A 15,023-nucleotide genomic window follows, 5' to 3' on the forward strand; every position below is an offset into this window, starting at 1 on the left:
ACAACTTACGAAATTATCACAACCAGTATATTGGCATTTATATGGTCAAGAAACAGAATATTTTCATCATCATGAGGATTGCTCATATTGCTTTTTAATAGCCATACTTATTTATCTCCATCCCCCATCCCTTTAAACACTGGTAACCACTATTTATAATTTATATAATTTTGTCACTTCAAGAATTATATAAAGTAATACAGTATGTAACCATTTGGGATTGCCTTTTTTCACTTAGCATAATTCTTCCAGGGTATATCTATCCATAGTTCATTTCAATTTATTGCATAGTAGTATCCCATAAACCATGGTTTGTGTAACCATTTCATTCACTCATTGAAGGATATCTGAATTTCCAGTAGTGTCATTTATCCAAAGAAGACATACAAATGGCCAACAGGTATATGGAAAGATGCTCAATTTTATATAGTACATTTTATAAATTACACTACTATAAACATTTCTGTTCAAGATTTTGTGTGAGAAGATAATCTTTTTATATATACTACATTAAAACTTTTTTATTTTTCAATTATAGTTGATGTACAATATTAGCTTTGGGTGTACAACCTCATGACTAGATATTTATATAATACTAGAGGCCCAGTGCATGAAATTCATGCACTTGGGGGGGGGTCCCTCAGCCCAGCCTGTACCCTCTTGCAGTCCTGGACCCCTCAGGGATGACTGCCTGCCGGCTTACATCTAAGCCAACAGTTGGAAATCCTCTCGCAGTCCGGGACCGTTCGCTCCTTACCACCCGCCTGCTCAAAGCTCCTTAGCACTGCCATGGAGGCAGGAGAGGCTCCCGCCACCACCACTGCACTTGCCAGCCGTGAGCCCTATCTTTCTGTGTAGTTGTCTGTGGGTCAACTGCTCTCTTCCTTCTCATTTAAGGTTCCTTCTTATTAAGGTTCAGAACACGGAAGAAGTCCTTGGTGTTCTGCTGAGAAACTTGGACTCCTTCCTCTGTGGTCACACAACTGTCACATGCCAGGCAGTCACTCAGAAATATCTTGGCATCAGCCAACTTATGGAATTCTCCCTTCTTTCCGTTCTCCTGAGCCGGACTCCTGACGTTGACTGCAGCATTCTCTTGGTCATTGTTTTTCATTTTTCCAAAATATTACAAAGTTTATATGAATATAACATACAAAGATGCAGCTTCCTTTGTAGGAAAAGGGAAGGAAGGGGTGGTTAAGTAAGGCACACAGAGCTGCAGCAAGCACCAGCTGTGGGGAGGGCCAAGAGGGAGAGGAGGTTGGCACTGGGGCCGAGGCCCTAGAGCCATTGCCAGAAGTAGGGATCCCCTCTGAGTGCCACATTCTGAGGCTGAACTAATTGGTCAAGCTGAGGCAGAGATGGGTGGCCATATTAGCCATCTTTGGTGCTCTTTACCCTTTCCCACCCCAGCTCTGTTATAAAACCTCAGAGCCCTGGATTCCAAAGGCCCCATCCAGAGCAGAGGCCCTGGAAGGGGGTGAGAGGAAGTGAGTAGGGCAAGTTTGAAAGCCTATATGCCTGTGTGCTGAGGAATGGCCGGAGACAGTGGTAAGGGGAAGGGCTCTCATACATGCCCTTCTGTGGGGGCCACAGTGGAGGAGGCCAGGGGAGTAGGGTAGGGATGGGGCACCATGGCCCCAGACTCTTTGGCATCCCTGTCTGTCCTCTGCAGTGTACATGGAGGAAAGGGGCTGCCACTGAGGAGGGGCCAGGCAGGCGACCATCTTGAGTTCTGGCTGAGGTGATGGTCCTCACCCTGAGATGCCGATTAACTGGTGATGGCAGAGGGCCCAGTGCCTCCTCGCTTCTTGAAGAACATGTAGTCAATGAGGAATGTGGCTCGCAGTAGTACAGCCTTCACTCTCACGTCCAGATCCAGTGGGAACTGCAAACCAAAGTCATCTGCATCCGTGAGGGCTTCTTGGAGCAGCCCCCCTCCCACACACACACACACATACACACTGTTTGCTGATGCGGCCCACACTGTGGGACTCATCCAGAATCGTCACCTCAAAGTTGGTGTCTGTGCCACAGCCACAGGTCCAGCAGGGCACCACCACTCGCAGGATCCTATGGCAATCGGCATCTTGAATGGAGAACTTGGGGAGGAAGGGATGCCTGGTCTGCAGCACATGGCCAATGGTGGTGCCTGGTGGTGACTGTACTTCCATCTCTCGGTCCTCGGGGTCCACCAGACGCACGTGAAGGGGCTGGCAGGCCCCACAGCACAGACATGCACAGAAGTTGCTCTTTTCAGCCGCCTGTCCCTGAGCGCAGTTCATACTGGTTACTTGTCTCCCAGCCTAGGAGTGTTTCCACTCACACAGCCCTCAGGTGAATCAGGATCTGATCAATCAGCACCAAGAATTTGAGGCCAGAAGGCACCCTGGGCAGTGGCAAGAGGGGGGCAGCAGGCGTGGCAGCAGGCCCCAGGGCACTGGGGCTGGGTGAGGGGAAGAGAGCGAGGCTTGGTGCAGGGGCAGGCATGTGGGTGGGCACTTGCGCCGGTCGGACCCAGGATGCTGCACCTGCTCCGGGTACCCAGTGGTCACAGGGTAGGGAGGAGGGGGCAAAAGGGTGTAGCCTGTGGGGGGCAATTATCCTGCCATAGGAAAGGGATGAAGGTTCGCAGGTTGCCGCTATACCAGATGCTTAGTTCTAGAAGTGGAGGCAAGCTCAGGGACAGCCTGACAGACGCAGAGACAGACACAAAGATGAACAGGCAAACGTGGAGAGGTGGCTGCACCAGGCGCCTGCCCAGGGTCTCTCAGGTGACGACTCTGACTCGGGGAGAAACCAAAAGTGTCAGCGGGCAGGGCAGAGTACCTGGGACCCTGGATTCCCTCTGGGGTTTGCAGAACTGCCTCCTCCCTTTGTTCTCCCATTCTCTACGGAGGTGGCTGTTGGCAGACAGAAGGATGGATGGATCCACAATCAGACCAAGGGCCCAACCTCGAGGGAGATTTCCTGTCCTCTCTGTGTCCTCTGCTCACCTGAAGCCCCTAAAATAGTCGGGGTGCCCAGTGCTTGGAGGCTCCTGAGAGCTCGTGGAGGTGGGCCCTTGGTCATTGGTTTTTGTTTTTTTTACTATATTCCTTCTGTGTACAGTGATCACATTTCATCTGGAGTGGGGTGGGTGGGGGCCGGCTCTAGTGACCTGGCACGGCTGGTGGTATCCTTTCTTCCTTGTGGATTGTCTAGGGAGGGGAAGCAGCCGCAGTGCCCGAGGCTGAGTTCCAGGAGGCCGGCAGTGCTGTCGGGATCGTGCCAGCAGTGCTGTTTCATTGGTGCTTGGCCTGTCCTCTTGAGATTGAACCTGCAGCACTACTAAGGGAGCCAGTCCCCAGTTCCATCCCGCCTCCACCACTGATTGATTGGAGTCTGAGGGCCAGGAGGAGGGACCAAGAGGTTTGCCTTCCAGCTGCTCGCCAGTCACCGCTGCCAGCAATTGATCAGCTCCCACTCCCTCAGCTCCCTAGCCTGGTGTTCAGCGTTCGGTCATCCATCCGGTCATTTAGGTCATGACAGACCGTGGCTCTTTATATATGAGGATATGAAGTGATCACCCCAAAGAATCTATTACCCATCTGATACCATATAAGTTATTACAATATTATTAACTATAGTAGAGGCCCAGTGCATGATTAAATCGTGCGCATGTAGGGTCCTCTAGGCCTAGCCTGCCATGAGGGCCATGTTCGCCATCCCACGATGCTTTACATGCTCCGTGGATGCTGCTGGTTCCCCACAATGCTCCTAGCTTGCACCCTTCCCCTGTGCACCACCTCCCCCCGCCGCCAGCCGTGTGTGCCCCCGCTCCTCCTCCCATGGTGGGAGCACATCTGCTTGCCACCTGGGGACCCGCACCGCACTTCCCGTCCCCACCTGCTCAGCACCCATCTCCCATGCCCTCTTCACCACGCGGTCCCCGCCCCCCAGCCCTGCGCAACTCACCCCTCCACCAGCCCCATGCAAGCCTGCCTTGCCACGTGAGCTGTGAGTCCAGGCCTGCGAGAGGTGCTCCATGCACCTCCTAGTGACAGGTTTGGTTGTGATGCCATTATGGTGTCATGACCACAGGCCTTTTATGATATAGATTCCTGTGCTGTCCTTTACATCCCATTACTATTATGTAACTACAAACTTGAACTTCAAAATCCCTTCACCTTTTCCAATTGACAATTTTCAAAATGTCCTCTGTATTTATGAATCTGTTGTCTGTTCTGCTTGTTTATTTTGTTTTTAGATTCACATAAAAGTGAAATCATCTGATATTTGTCTTTCTCTATATGATTTATTTCACTTCACATAATATCCTCCAGGTTCATCCATGATGTTGCAGATGGAAAGATTTCATTCTTTTTTTTTAATGGCCAAATCATATTCTTTATGAGTTCATCTATTGATGGACATTTAGATTGCTTCCATATCTTGACTACTGGAAATAATGCTATAATGAACATATGAATATATTTATCTTTTCAATTTAGTGTTTTAGGTTTCTTTGGATAAATACCCAAAAGTTGCTGGGTCCTTCTTTGTCTCTTGTTATAGACTTTGTTTTTAAAGTCTATTTGGTTTGGTATAAGTGTTACTACCCCAGCTTTTTGTTTTCTTTTGTTTCCATTTTCATGAAATATCTATTTCCATCCCTTTACTTTCAGTCTGTGTGTGTCTTTCAATATGTAGACATATTTCTTGTAGACTGCATATGTAAGGATCTTATTTTGTTATCTATCTGGCCACTGTATGTCCTTTGATTGGAACACTTAATCTATTTACATGTAAAGTAATTGCTGATAGATATGTATCTATTTATCTTTTATTATTTACTAGAGGCCCGATGCATGAAATTTGTGCAAGAGTAGGCCTTCACAGCCCTGGCTGCCTTGGCCCTCACAGCCCTGGCTTCATCCAGAAGGTCATCCAGAAGGTTGTCTGGACAGTCATTCCACTGTTCGACCGTTTGGTTCACTTGCATATATGCTTTTATTATTATAGATATTTATCTGTTCTTTGATTCTAAATGATAGTTTTGCTGGGTAGAGTAATCTTGGTTGTAGGTCCTTGTTTTTCATCACATTGAATATTTCTAATTCCTTCTGGTCTGAAATGCTCATGTTGAGAAATCACCTGGCAGTCTTATGGGAGCTCTCTTGTGGGTAACTAACTGATTTTCTCTTGCTGCTTTTAAGATTCTCTCTTTGTCTTTATCCTGTGGCTTTTTAATTTTGAGGTGTTTTGGTGTGGGCCTCTTTTGGTTCATCTTGTTTGGGACTCTCTGTGCTTCCTGGACTTATATGTTTATTTTCTTCACCAGGTTAGAAAGTTTTTCATCATTATTTTTTCAAATTGGGTTTTGGCTTCCTACTCTCTCTCTTCTCCTTCTGGCTCACCCATCATGAAAATGACAGTCATTTGAATTTGTCCCAGAGGTTCTTTAAATGTTCTATTTTTCTTTTGGCTGTTCTGAATGAATGTTTTATGCTTCCTTATCTTCCAAGTTGGTCCTCTGCTTCATCTACAGTATTCTACTGTTGATTCCCTGTAATGTATTCTTCATTTCAGTTAGGGTATTCTTCATTTCTAGGTACATTTTTTATGGTTTCTATGTCCTTTTTTATCCTGTTGAAATTCTCATTAAGTTCATTGAACAGCTTTATAACCATTGTTTTGAACTCTGTATCTGGTAGTTTGCTTGCCTTCATTTTATTTAGTTCTTTTTTCTGGAGACTTTTTCTATTCTTTCATTTGGGACCTGTTTCTTTGTCTCCTCACTTTGGCCACTTCTCTGTATTTATATCTATGTATTAGGTAGACCTATTGTGTCTCCCGAGCCAGTTGAGTGGTCTTTGTAGTCAGTGCTCTGTAGGGCCCAGTTGGACAGCCTTCCCAGTCACCTGAGTTCGGTGCTCTGGATGCACCCTCCATGTGTACTGTGTGCACTCTCCTAATATGGTTGATCCTTGATTGCTGTTGGCATGTCAGTGAGATGGACTGACCCCCAGGCTAATTGGCTATGAGGACTGTCTTCAGCTATGTATAAGGCTATAACTGCACTATGTATAAGAGAGAGAACTACTTGTATGCTATATCAAGACCCTGAATATCATCATTTATAGTCACATGTGTGGTGGTCATGTGTCATTGCACATAAAATACCCTTGTTGAGTAAATGATAAGCAAAATATTAAGACAGAAGAAAAGGAAACAGATAGTATTGAGCAATTATTAAATGTCATACGGATTACACACTTTAACTCATTTTTTTTTTCAGTAATCTCACAGAATTTTATAGTTGCAGAGGTATGAGAAGATTAAGTTTCCAAAATTCTCACATTTTTTATAATAGCTTTTAACTTAAATTCTAGGCAATGCCAAAGTCCACATTCTTTTTACCATGTCACAATGCCTATTGCTTTTCAAATAAACAAATTCTGAAATCCTAAGACACAATCTTCTTGTACACATATAGTATTGTAGAACCTGTTTATAAGACAGTTTGATTTTTTGCAAAAATAAAACAAAATATTTTTCAAGGCAGCAAATGGCTGCCAAATAAATACTGCACATAAATATTGTTATTGTTACCCAAAAGAGGAAGAGAGTGTATTGTTTTCTGTTTTCTCCCTCAGACATATGAAATATGTTGTGTACTCAAACATATAGTGCTAGCTTTTACCTACTTCTCAGAAGAAATTTCCGGATAGTAATTTTAAATATTATAAAGTAGAGTGGGCATTATGAGTACAATAAATAATATTTAATTCAATACCCACAGGAAGGAAGAGATGCAAATATTTGTTCTACTGCTTTTAAAAACTATATATCTACATGGAGGACAAAACTAAGGTTTTAGCAGAAAAGCTAACAGGGAAAAAAAAAAGAAATTACTCAAAAGCAAATTGAGGACATAGAACCAAAGTTGCTTTATGTAGTCATTAGAGGTTGTATATAGAAAAGACTATTTCACAGAGATAAGGAAATGGCATTAGTGTTTTCTGATTTAGAGTCATCAAAATCTATTTAGTTTTTATGTCCAGATAAAGTTTCTGACCTTACGGGAGACTTCAAAGACAGATAAGTGGGTAGATAAAACACCCCGATGGAATTTAATTAAAGCTATAATGAACACTGGTTTTGTGTTATCTAGATGAATTTTCAATCTCTAGCAATACCTGTAATGTTGGTAGATTTCACTATAGTCAAGTTCATGCATTTGGCTGTGAGATATTTGCTGATGGTGTGTGCAAGGAACAAAGAAACATTTGGGGCTGTTTAGAAGTGAAGGCCGTTACATTCTTTGAGATCATAATGGTGGACAATAAACTATAGATAAGGTTGACAGAGTTATAAAGGTTAAAAATCATAAAATAGTAGCATTTTCATAATAGCTATAATTTCTTATGTGCTCATTATGTACCAGAGATATTATATTCGTTAACTCATTTAGCCTTCATAATAATCCTATGAGGTAGGTAGAGACTTTTATTAACTTCATTTTATAAATAGAGAAACTGAGGTCTAGAACCGTAACAAGCTTATCTAACTTCACTGAACTGGTAAGTGGCAAGGCTGAGATTCTAATCCAAGATTGGGTAACTTGGTAACATGAGTGCCTCACTCCTCTGCTCTACTGATCTTAAACTCTATGTTTGCATAATCTAGTTCCATCTGGTGGGCAGCAGTGGAGCAGAGGGTAGAGCTGGACATAGAGTCATAAGACCTGTATTTTAAGTTCCAGTTTTGCTACTTACCAGTTATGTAAGCATCAGCTGGACTGGACTGTGTGTCCAGGATAGTTCAAACACATCCCTGGTGGTAGAAGCTGACTCTTAGCTGGGAGCTCAAATGAGGCATAGTCATGTGCTTTTGACTTCAAAAACTATAATTTGTTCCTAAATGTCAATTCCCTCTGTCCTGCATGTTGAACTTCTATTTATTCCTTAAAACCTCTGTCCTAAGCCTTCATTCTGGAACCCTCATGTTGACTTGCTTTTACCATCCTTGGGCTCCTGAAATAAGTTGTTCATTTCTCAGTCAGAGCTTTCGTTCTCTGACACTGCTGGCATTGAATTAGAGGTCAGTCAACCCCAATAGACTGCAATATCAAGTGTTGCAACCAAAGGTTTTTTTTTTTTTTTGTTTTTTTTTTTCCTTAGAGACTAGACATTGTCTCCATAGTAGGCATCTAATAAGTGCTGATGAATGAATGCTATTCGGTCAGCTTTCTACTGTAGCATTTTAAATGGCCCAGAACTTATTTGTACAGCAGTTACCTTACCTATTCTAGTAAAATCACTGACTGACATCAGAGGGTAAGTCATAACACTATTAAATTGCCTAAATAAAGCAGGCTAAAACCTTGTAAGTCTCTGTATTTTACTCCCCGCACCCCCAGTATGTGACATATTGACAATGCCATTTATTTGCTTTCATAAAGCTATGAAGTCTTAAGAATTATTCTGAATGCACAGTATTTTCTTTTATCAGAGAGATGCAGCTATATGAATAAGATAAGGCAGTGAGGAATTTGCTATATCTAGTATCAAATACAAGTTGTGAGAATTATTATACCCCTAATTAAGTTTTTTAGAGGCAATAATGTTTTTCTTTACCACCCCACCCCAATTTTTACTTAAATATACACCTATAATTGATTCACCATTCATTTATTACAAAACCATCTATTGGGCACCTGCTGATGCACTAAATCCTGAGGATAGAGGAAATCAAATAACACCAATTATTTTAAAGAACACACTCTGATAGTGATTAATGACCAAATACGTAAATTCTGTAAAAACAGGAGATAAATGAAATGAATGGTAGTAGCTAGTACAAATGGAATTAATGACACAAAGGAGAAAGTGACTCTGTTTGAATGTTTAATACTTCAAAGAGGATGGAATAGTTGAGCTGCATTTTGAAAAACAAGTAGCAAAAATACATAGAAAGAACACAGTTGGAGAGGGAACAGAGCATTCCAGTCAGACTGGGCAGCAAGGGGATACGCGGAGTCAGAGAAACCTGCCCAGGGCACTACATCTTCCACTCGGGAAGCCATGGGAAGTTTGGGAGGAGAGTGTCCTGGTCAGAGGGTGATTTACAAAGGCAAATGCCTATATGTATAATGGAAAAACTATTACAGAGAAGAAAAAACAGAGGAAGAGACACCAACCAATTAGGAGGTTATTGAAATATTCTAGGCTGATGGGAATGGGGACTATAAATTCAGGCAGGGGCTGTGGGAATAGTGAAATAGGCTTGGGTAACAGAAACATAGCAAAGTGAAATCTATGGGATTTAATACCATACTGTAGAGTGTTGTCACCAGAGGCAGTGGTAGAAAAAGCACACTCGGTGTGCCGCTATGAATTTTGGTAACTGGGGAGATGGTGATGGTGTTAGCATAGACTCGGTGGGATGAACAGGGAGGATGCAAAGATCCCTTTTAGAAAATACATCTGGAATACACATTGGTAGGCATGATTCTACTGCTGCTAGGGATGTTCCACACCCTCCCTGAGAGGCCAAGGATTCCTACTTCTTGCATGTAAGCAGGCACCACCTTTGGAAAGGGTCCATGAATTTTAGGTAAACCCAGATGTTATGCCATTAGAGGCATATTGCAATAGGGATTCTCATTTTATCTTTAATTGACACACAATGGCAGCAAACAACATAATTTGGATTCTTGTAGTGAAGCCAAGCTAGTACTGATTGAGACAATAGTTCGGGATCTTTATCTGGACACACAGCCTTTGCCCATACAAATGAGCACAAACCTGCAGGCAATCTTTAGGGACTAATAATACTTCCTTTCAGATTCAGAGTAGAGTTTGTTTGCTTGTTCATTGTTGGTGTTGTTGTTGTTTTCTTTCTTTCTGATTTTGGCATATTATGTAGTATCACAATGCTCATTTCAGATGCAGGGGAATCAAAAGCTTAGTTAATCATTTAGAAAATATACATACAGATTTACAAAATAATTCCAAACAGACATACAAACAAAACAATAATATACATATACAGAAATTTGCAGAAAATGTTTTTATTTTTCCTAAACTAGAATGAACTGATATAGTACTCCATTATATTAACTATTGAAAACAAAATAACATCCCCACATGGATATCCCTGGGAAGTCACTCTCCCCGGAGGTCACTCTCCCTGGGGCTCTGTCCAGGTGGCGTAGGGGAGCACAGGGCTCTGCCCCGTAATGTACAGTTCCTTTCCAAAACGTTGGACAGAAAGCCAGGCCTTGAGTCTGCACCTGCTTATACCTACAATTTCTCAGAGTCCTGTGGACAATGACTGAGGAGATAAACCAGGCAGAAAACATCTAGTAGAAAAAGAAAAAAGAAAGTAAAAAAAAAATACAAAACACACCAAAAAAATAAAAACAGCAGCAGACAAAACTAAAACAAAGAAACCAACACTATTGTGATATTTCCCAGTATTATAAAAACATAAGGCATATGTATTATTTGTTGAGTCTGATACTAGCCATTATAATTAAAAATATATAAAACCATCCTCGTGTCACATTAGGATCAAGCTGTTGCTTTTTTCCTTGGTTACCATCTGGAGTCATTTGAAACTTTCCCTGCAGATCCAGCTTATCTGGCTCTTGAACTGATCCTCATCAGGGTAGAAGGTAGCCTTTTATTTGTTCAGCAGCCTCAGGCTCTTCTTATGGTAAAATATGCAATTATAATATTGCCTAGATTTTTGATAGCATGAGTTCCAAGACATAAGATCAGAGCAATAAGGAAAGTTGGTTTTCCTAAACTACTGAAAACACTGCCCCCTACCTCCTCTTAGGCCCCTTCTCATGCAAATTACCTTCTGCCTTAGTTTCTCTAAGCACTCTCTCCTACCTTCCCCACTCAAGCATGACTATGTCTGTGGAAACCAGAGCTGAGTCCCCAAAGCTACCTGTGCTTCACTTCTAGAATCAGCTGTGGCTTTCTCCCCACGGTCTACTTTGTATCTCCTCTCATGTGACTTCGGGTCATTACTGCTATTGTTTGCTGTCCTACTTGGAATGATGACACAATTTCAGTTACCATTGGAAGTGATGATTGTCTCCTGACTATACATTGCTTCTGAGGACAGTGCTCTCTCCTAGACAACGATTGTCTAGGAATCAGGGCTAATGAGCCTCCCTGATTCTAAAGTAGAATAAGCATACAGGGTCCTTTCCTCTGAGCCCTAGAGTCTGATAGGAGGAAGGGCACACAATAAGCATAAGACCACAGTTGTTTAATGATTCACCTTACTAACTACGGTTAAGAGGTTTTCCTACAGAATCTAGAAAACTGGACTTGTTGCAAGAAGAAAAACAGAGCTGTAAAAAGATAAGGATACCTTTGGGCCCCAATGGGTCCATTGCTCAGAAAAGAAAATACATTTTGAGAACAGATAAAGGACAGGACTTGCTTTACTTTGATTTGGTTGCTTCTCTGAACCCTGACCTTCTCTAAGTTTGCCTCAGGAATGCTGACCATTCTTAGGTCCCAGGAACATCATAGAAAATTAACACCATAGAAAATTAACTATCTTGTAATGGACTTCAAGATCCTGGAAGGAAACACACAGACCACGGATCCTGCAGCTGCTTATCCTGCCTCCCTTCCCCCTTGCATGTAGCCTTTCTTCCTTATCCATATACTAGAGGCCTGGTGCACAAAATTTGGTGCACTGGTGTGTGTGGGGGAGTGTCCCTCAGCCCAGCCTGCACCCTCTCCAATCTGGGACCCCTCAGGGGATGTCCGACTGCTGGTTTAGGCCTGATTCCTGTGGTAGTCGGACATCCCTCTCACAATCTGGGGTTGCTGGCTTCCAACTGCTTGCCTGCCTGCCTGCCTTATTGCCCCTAACCACTCCCCTGCCACCCTGATTGATGCCTAACTATTTCCCTGCCAGCCCAATCGCCCCAAACTGTCCTCCCCTGCAGGCCTGGTCCCCTCAACTGCCCTTCCTCCCCTGCAGGCCCGGTCGCCCCCAACTGCCCTCCCCTGCTGACCCGATCACCCCTAACTGCCCTCCCCTGCAGGCCTGGTCCCCCCCAACTGCCCTCCCTCCCCTGCAGGCCCGGTTGCCCCCAACTGCCCTCCCCTGCCTGACTGGTCACCCCCAACTACCCTCCCCTGCCAGCCTTCTTGTGACCAGATTGGGGGGGGGGCTATCTTGTGACCACATGGGGGTGGCCATCTTGTGTGAGGGGGTGATGGTCAATTTGCATATTACCTCTTTATTATATAGGATAATCAGCAGGTGGTAGGGAGGTTAGAGAAGAATTTACAGGATGACCTGCTGCCTCTCCATACTGCCAGCATTATTGGAATACATATGATTCAACCTTGTCTCTGCTTAATTTGTCTCAAGTGGTGACAGGTGGCCCAGACCCATTTGGTGTCCACTTTCAGTTCTAGGATGCCTGCCTTCCTCTGGAGGTCTCCCTCTTCCAGAACCATGGACCCTGCTCTTAAATCACTTCCCCTTTATTTCAAGTTCATGTTATGAATGTCCACTATCCTATAAAGAAGTCAGTGTTAACATTTGCCTTCCATTATCAATACTGAAGTATCAGAATCCCAGAACCTCAGAATTAGAAAGACCTTTAAACAACATTGCTACTCAAAATCAATTCGAAGTATGAATCCTAACTGCATCAACTCTACCAGGTGTCCATCACCCACGATGTAAGCACTTCCATTATTAGGAAACTCATTACTTACAATTTGGAAAGGTTTTTTTTTTTTTTTTCATATTAAGTCCTAATCTGCCTCCCTGATAGTAACATTTTCTCTTCTTCTTCTTCTTCTTTTTTTTTTTTTTTTTGGTACTATTTATTAGTTTATTTTAAAAACTTCTTTCTACCTAGCTTCCCATTTCTTTTTGTTTATTATGTTTGCAGTATGCAAATGTACATTGGAAATAGAATTCCTTCTAGAAATCACTCTTGATTGCCTATTGAATTTCCTATTTTTATGTATTATTTTAATAATGATGTGAGCCATTCTCAGGGGAGTAGAAAAAAAATCACCAAAAGCTATGTTTTAAACATTTAATATACAAAGACATCTGTTATACCCAGAAGAGCTAGGATTGATGAGCAGGACATGGGGTATTATTATTTCATAAATGAATCTCAAAAGAATAGACTTCCAATGAGCAAATCACTTTTTCTTCTGAGACTTAGTAAGTTTGTATTGCCATGACTATGAGAGCAGAGGGATATGTTAGGCAGTCCTTGAACTTGCCAATTAAAATCTAACTCAAATGGTTGACTTTATAGAAAAGCAAAAGGAAGGAGGATAACATTAATAGAATCTTAAAATTCTAGGAGTTATTTGGGTCCAAGTTTAATTAATGTATACATAAGCTTTAAAAACGAATCCTGGTCTCTGTTCTTCAGTATTTACCCTGCGAGGAGCTCAATCTCACACATGTAGGCAGATTCACTGATGAATAACTCTGATTATACTGAAGATTTTCTTTTGTTGAAATGTCATAGGGCTCTCTGTACTATCCATCTTTTAGATATATTTATTTATACTAAGTCATTCATTCATCCATCCATTCATACATTACGTGGCTTTTTCTCTGAAAATGTGTATGTTAAGGGCCTTCACAAAGCCTTGTCCTAAACTATAAGAATGCAATCATGAAAACAGTAGCACTATTTTATGCTGTGATAAGGCTTAGATTAATGGGCTAAAAGCAAAGTAATTTAGAAAAAAAATCACATAATAAGAATAAATTTTATTTCATTAAAAAATAACATTTTAAATTGTAATAAGTGCTATGAAGCAAAACTGCAGAGGTTTTATTAGATCATGTAATAGTACACACTGACCAATTCTGATAGTAGTAGTAATCATAGAGGTATTGGTGGTGGACAAGATATTTCCTGATGAAGTGATAGCTATTTATTTATTTATTTTCTTTATTGATTAAGGTATTACATATGTCTCCTTATCCCCTCATTGCCCCTCCACCCCCCACTCATGCCCTCACTCCCCTGGTGTCTGTGTCCATTGGTTAGGCTTATATGCATGCATACAAGTCCTTTGGTTGATCTCTCCCCCTTACCCCTACCCTCCCCTGCCTTCCCTGAGGTTTGACAGTCTGATCGATGCTTCTTTGTCTCTGGGTCTATTTTTGTTCATCAGTTTACATTGTTCATTATATTCCACAAATGAGTGAGATCATGTGATATTTATATTTCTCTGACTGGCTTATTTTGCTTAGCATAATGCTCTCCAGTCCCATCCATGCTGTTGCAGAAGGTAAGAATTCCTTCTTTTTTACCGCAGCTTAGTATTCCATTGTGTAGATGTACCACAGTTGATGAAGAGTTATTTAAATTGAGGTCTGAAGAACTGTTAATGGAGGGAGAGAGAAGTCCTTGTCTCCCCTGTTTACTAGTGGGAGTGGAATTCTTGTGATAGCCCAAGAAAAATAGTCTTCCGAGACTTGCACAGGACAATGAGTGATTTTTATTTCTGTGGAATGAAAACCCACCCTGAGTTTTCAAAGTACAATTTACCTTTGTGCAGTCATAAAAAAAATGTAGCTTTGGTTTCAGCAGAGCTAAAATCAGAGTCTGTCCAGAGTTTCCTTTCCATGTTGGAGCAGAGTCCAGACCAGCATCAGGCTAGCTTGCTTTGTGTTTCCTGCTGCAGTCCATCAGTCCATTGTATGTGGGGTCCAGGGCCACGTGGCTAAGGAGGGAACATGGGCAAATTAAAGGAAGCCAAGAGACAAGAGTCAAGAACAACAAGAGCAACAAGTGTGATGAGCCAAGAATGCCAAGAGAGAGAATGCCTTTGTGTAGGAGATGAAGTATTCCCAAATTTTCACATGCTTGCAGTTGCCATGCCCATTCTGGCCTAATATCTTTGTTCCCAGTTGTGACTGACAGGAAAGTACCTCCCCTATGTCATCCCAACTTTACTGGGCATGCATCTATCTTCCTTTTTTGGATTTTTCTCCCCAGTGTTTTGCAG

At 42.2% G+C, this 15,023-nt stretch overlaps 2 pseudogenes; one reads left to right on the plus strand and one right to left on the minus strand.

The window, feature by feature from the left end:
- Positions 1 to 1,771: 1,771 nt before the first annotated feature.
- LOC103293637 (phospholipid scramblase 3-like) lies at positions 1,772 to 2,612 on the minus strand (annotated as a pseudogene).
- A 7,516-nt stretch (positions 2,613 to 10,128) lies between these two features.
- On the plus strand, positions 10,129 to 10,350 carry LOC114234585 (small nucleolar RNA SNORA73 family; annotated as a pseudogene).
- The last annotated feature ends 4,673 nt before the right edge of the window (positions 10,351 to 15,023 follow it).

The sequence above is a fragment of the Eptesicus fuscus genome, chromosome 13 (assembly GCF_027574615.1).
Source record: "Eptesicus fuscus isolate TK198812 chromosome 13, DD_ASM_mEF_20220401, whole genome shotgun sequence".
NCBI classification, from domain to species: domain Eukaryota; kingdom Metazoa; phylum Chordata; class Mammalia; order Chiroptera; family Vespertilionidae; genus Eptesicus; species Eptesicus fuscus.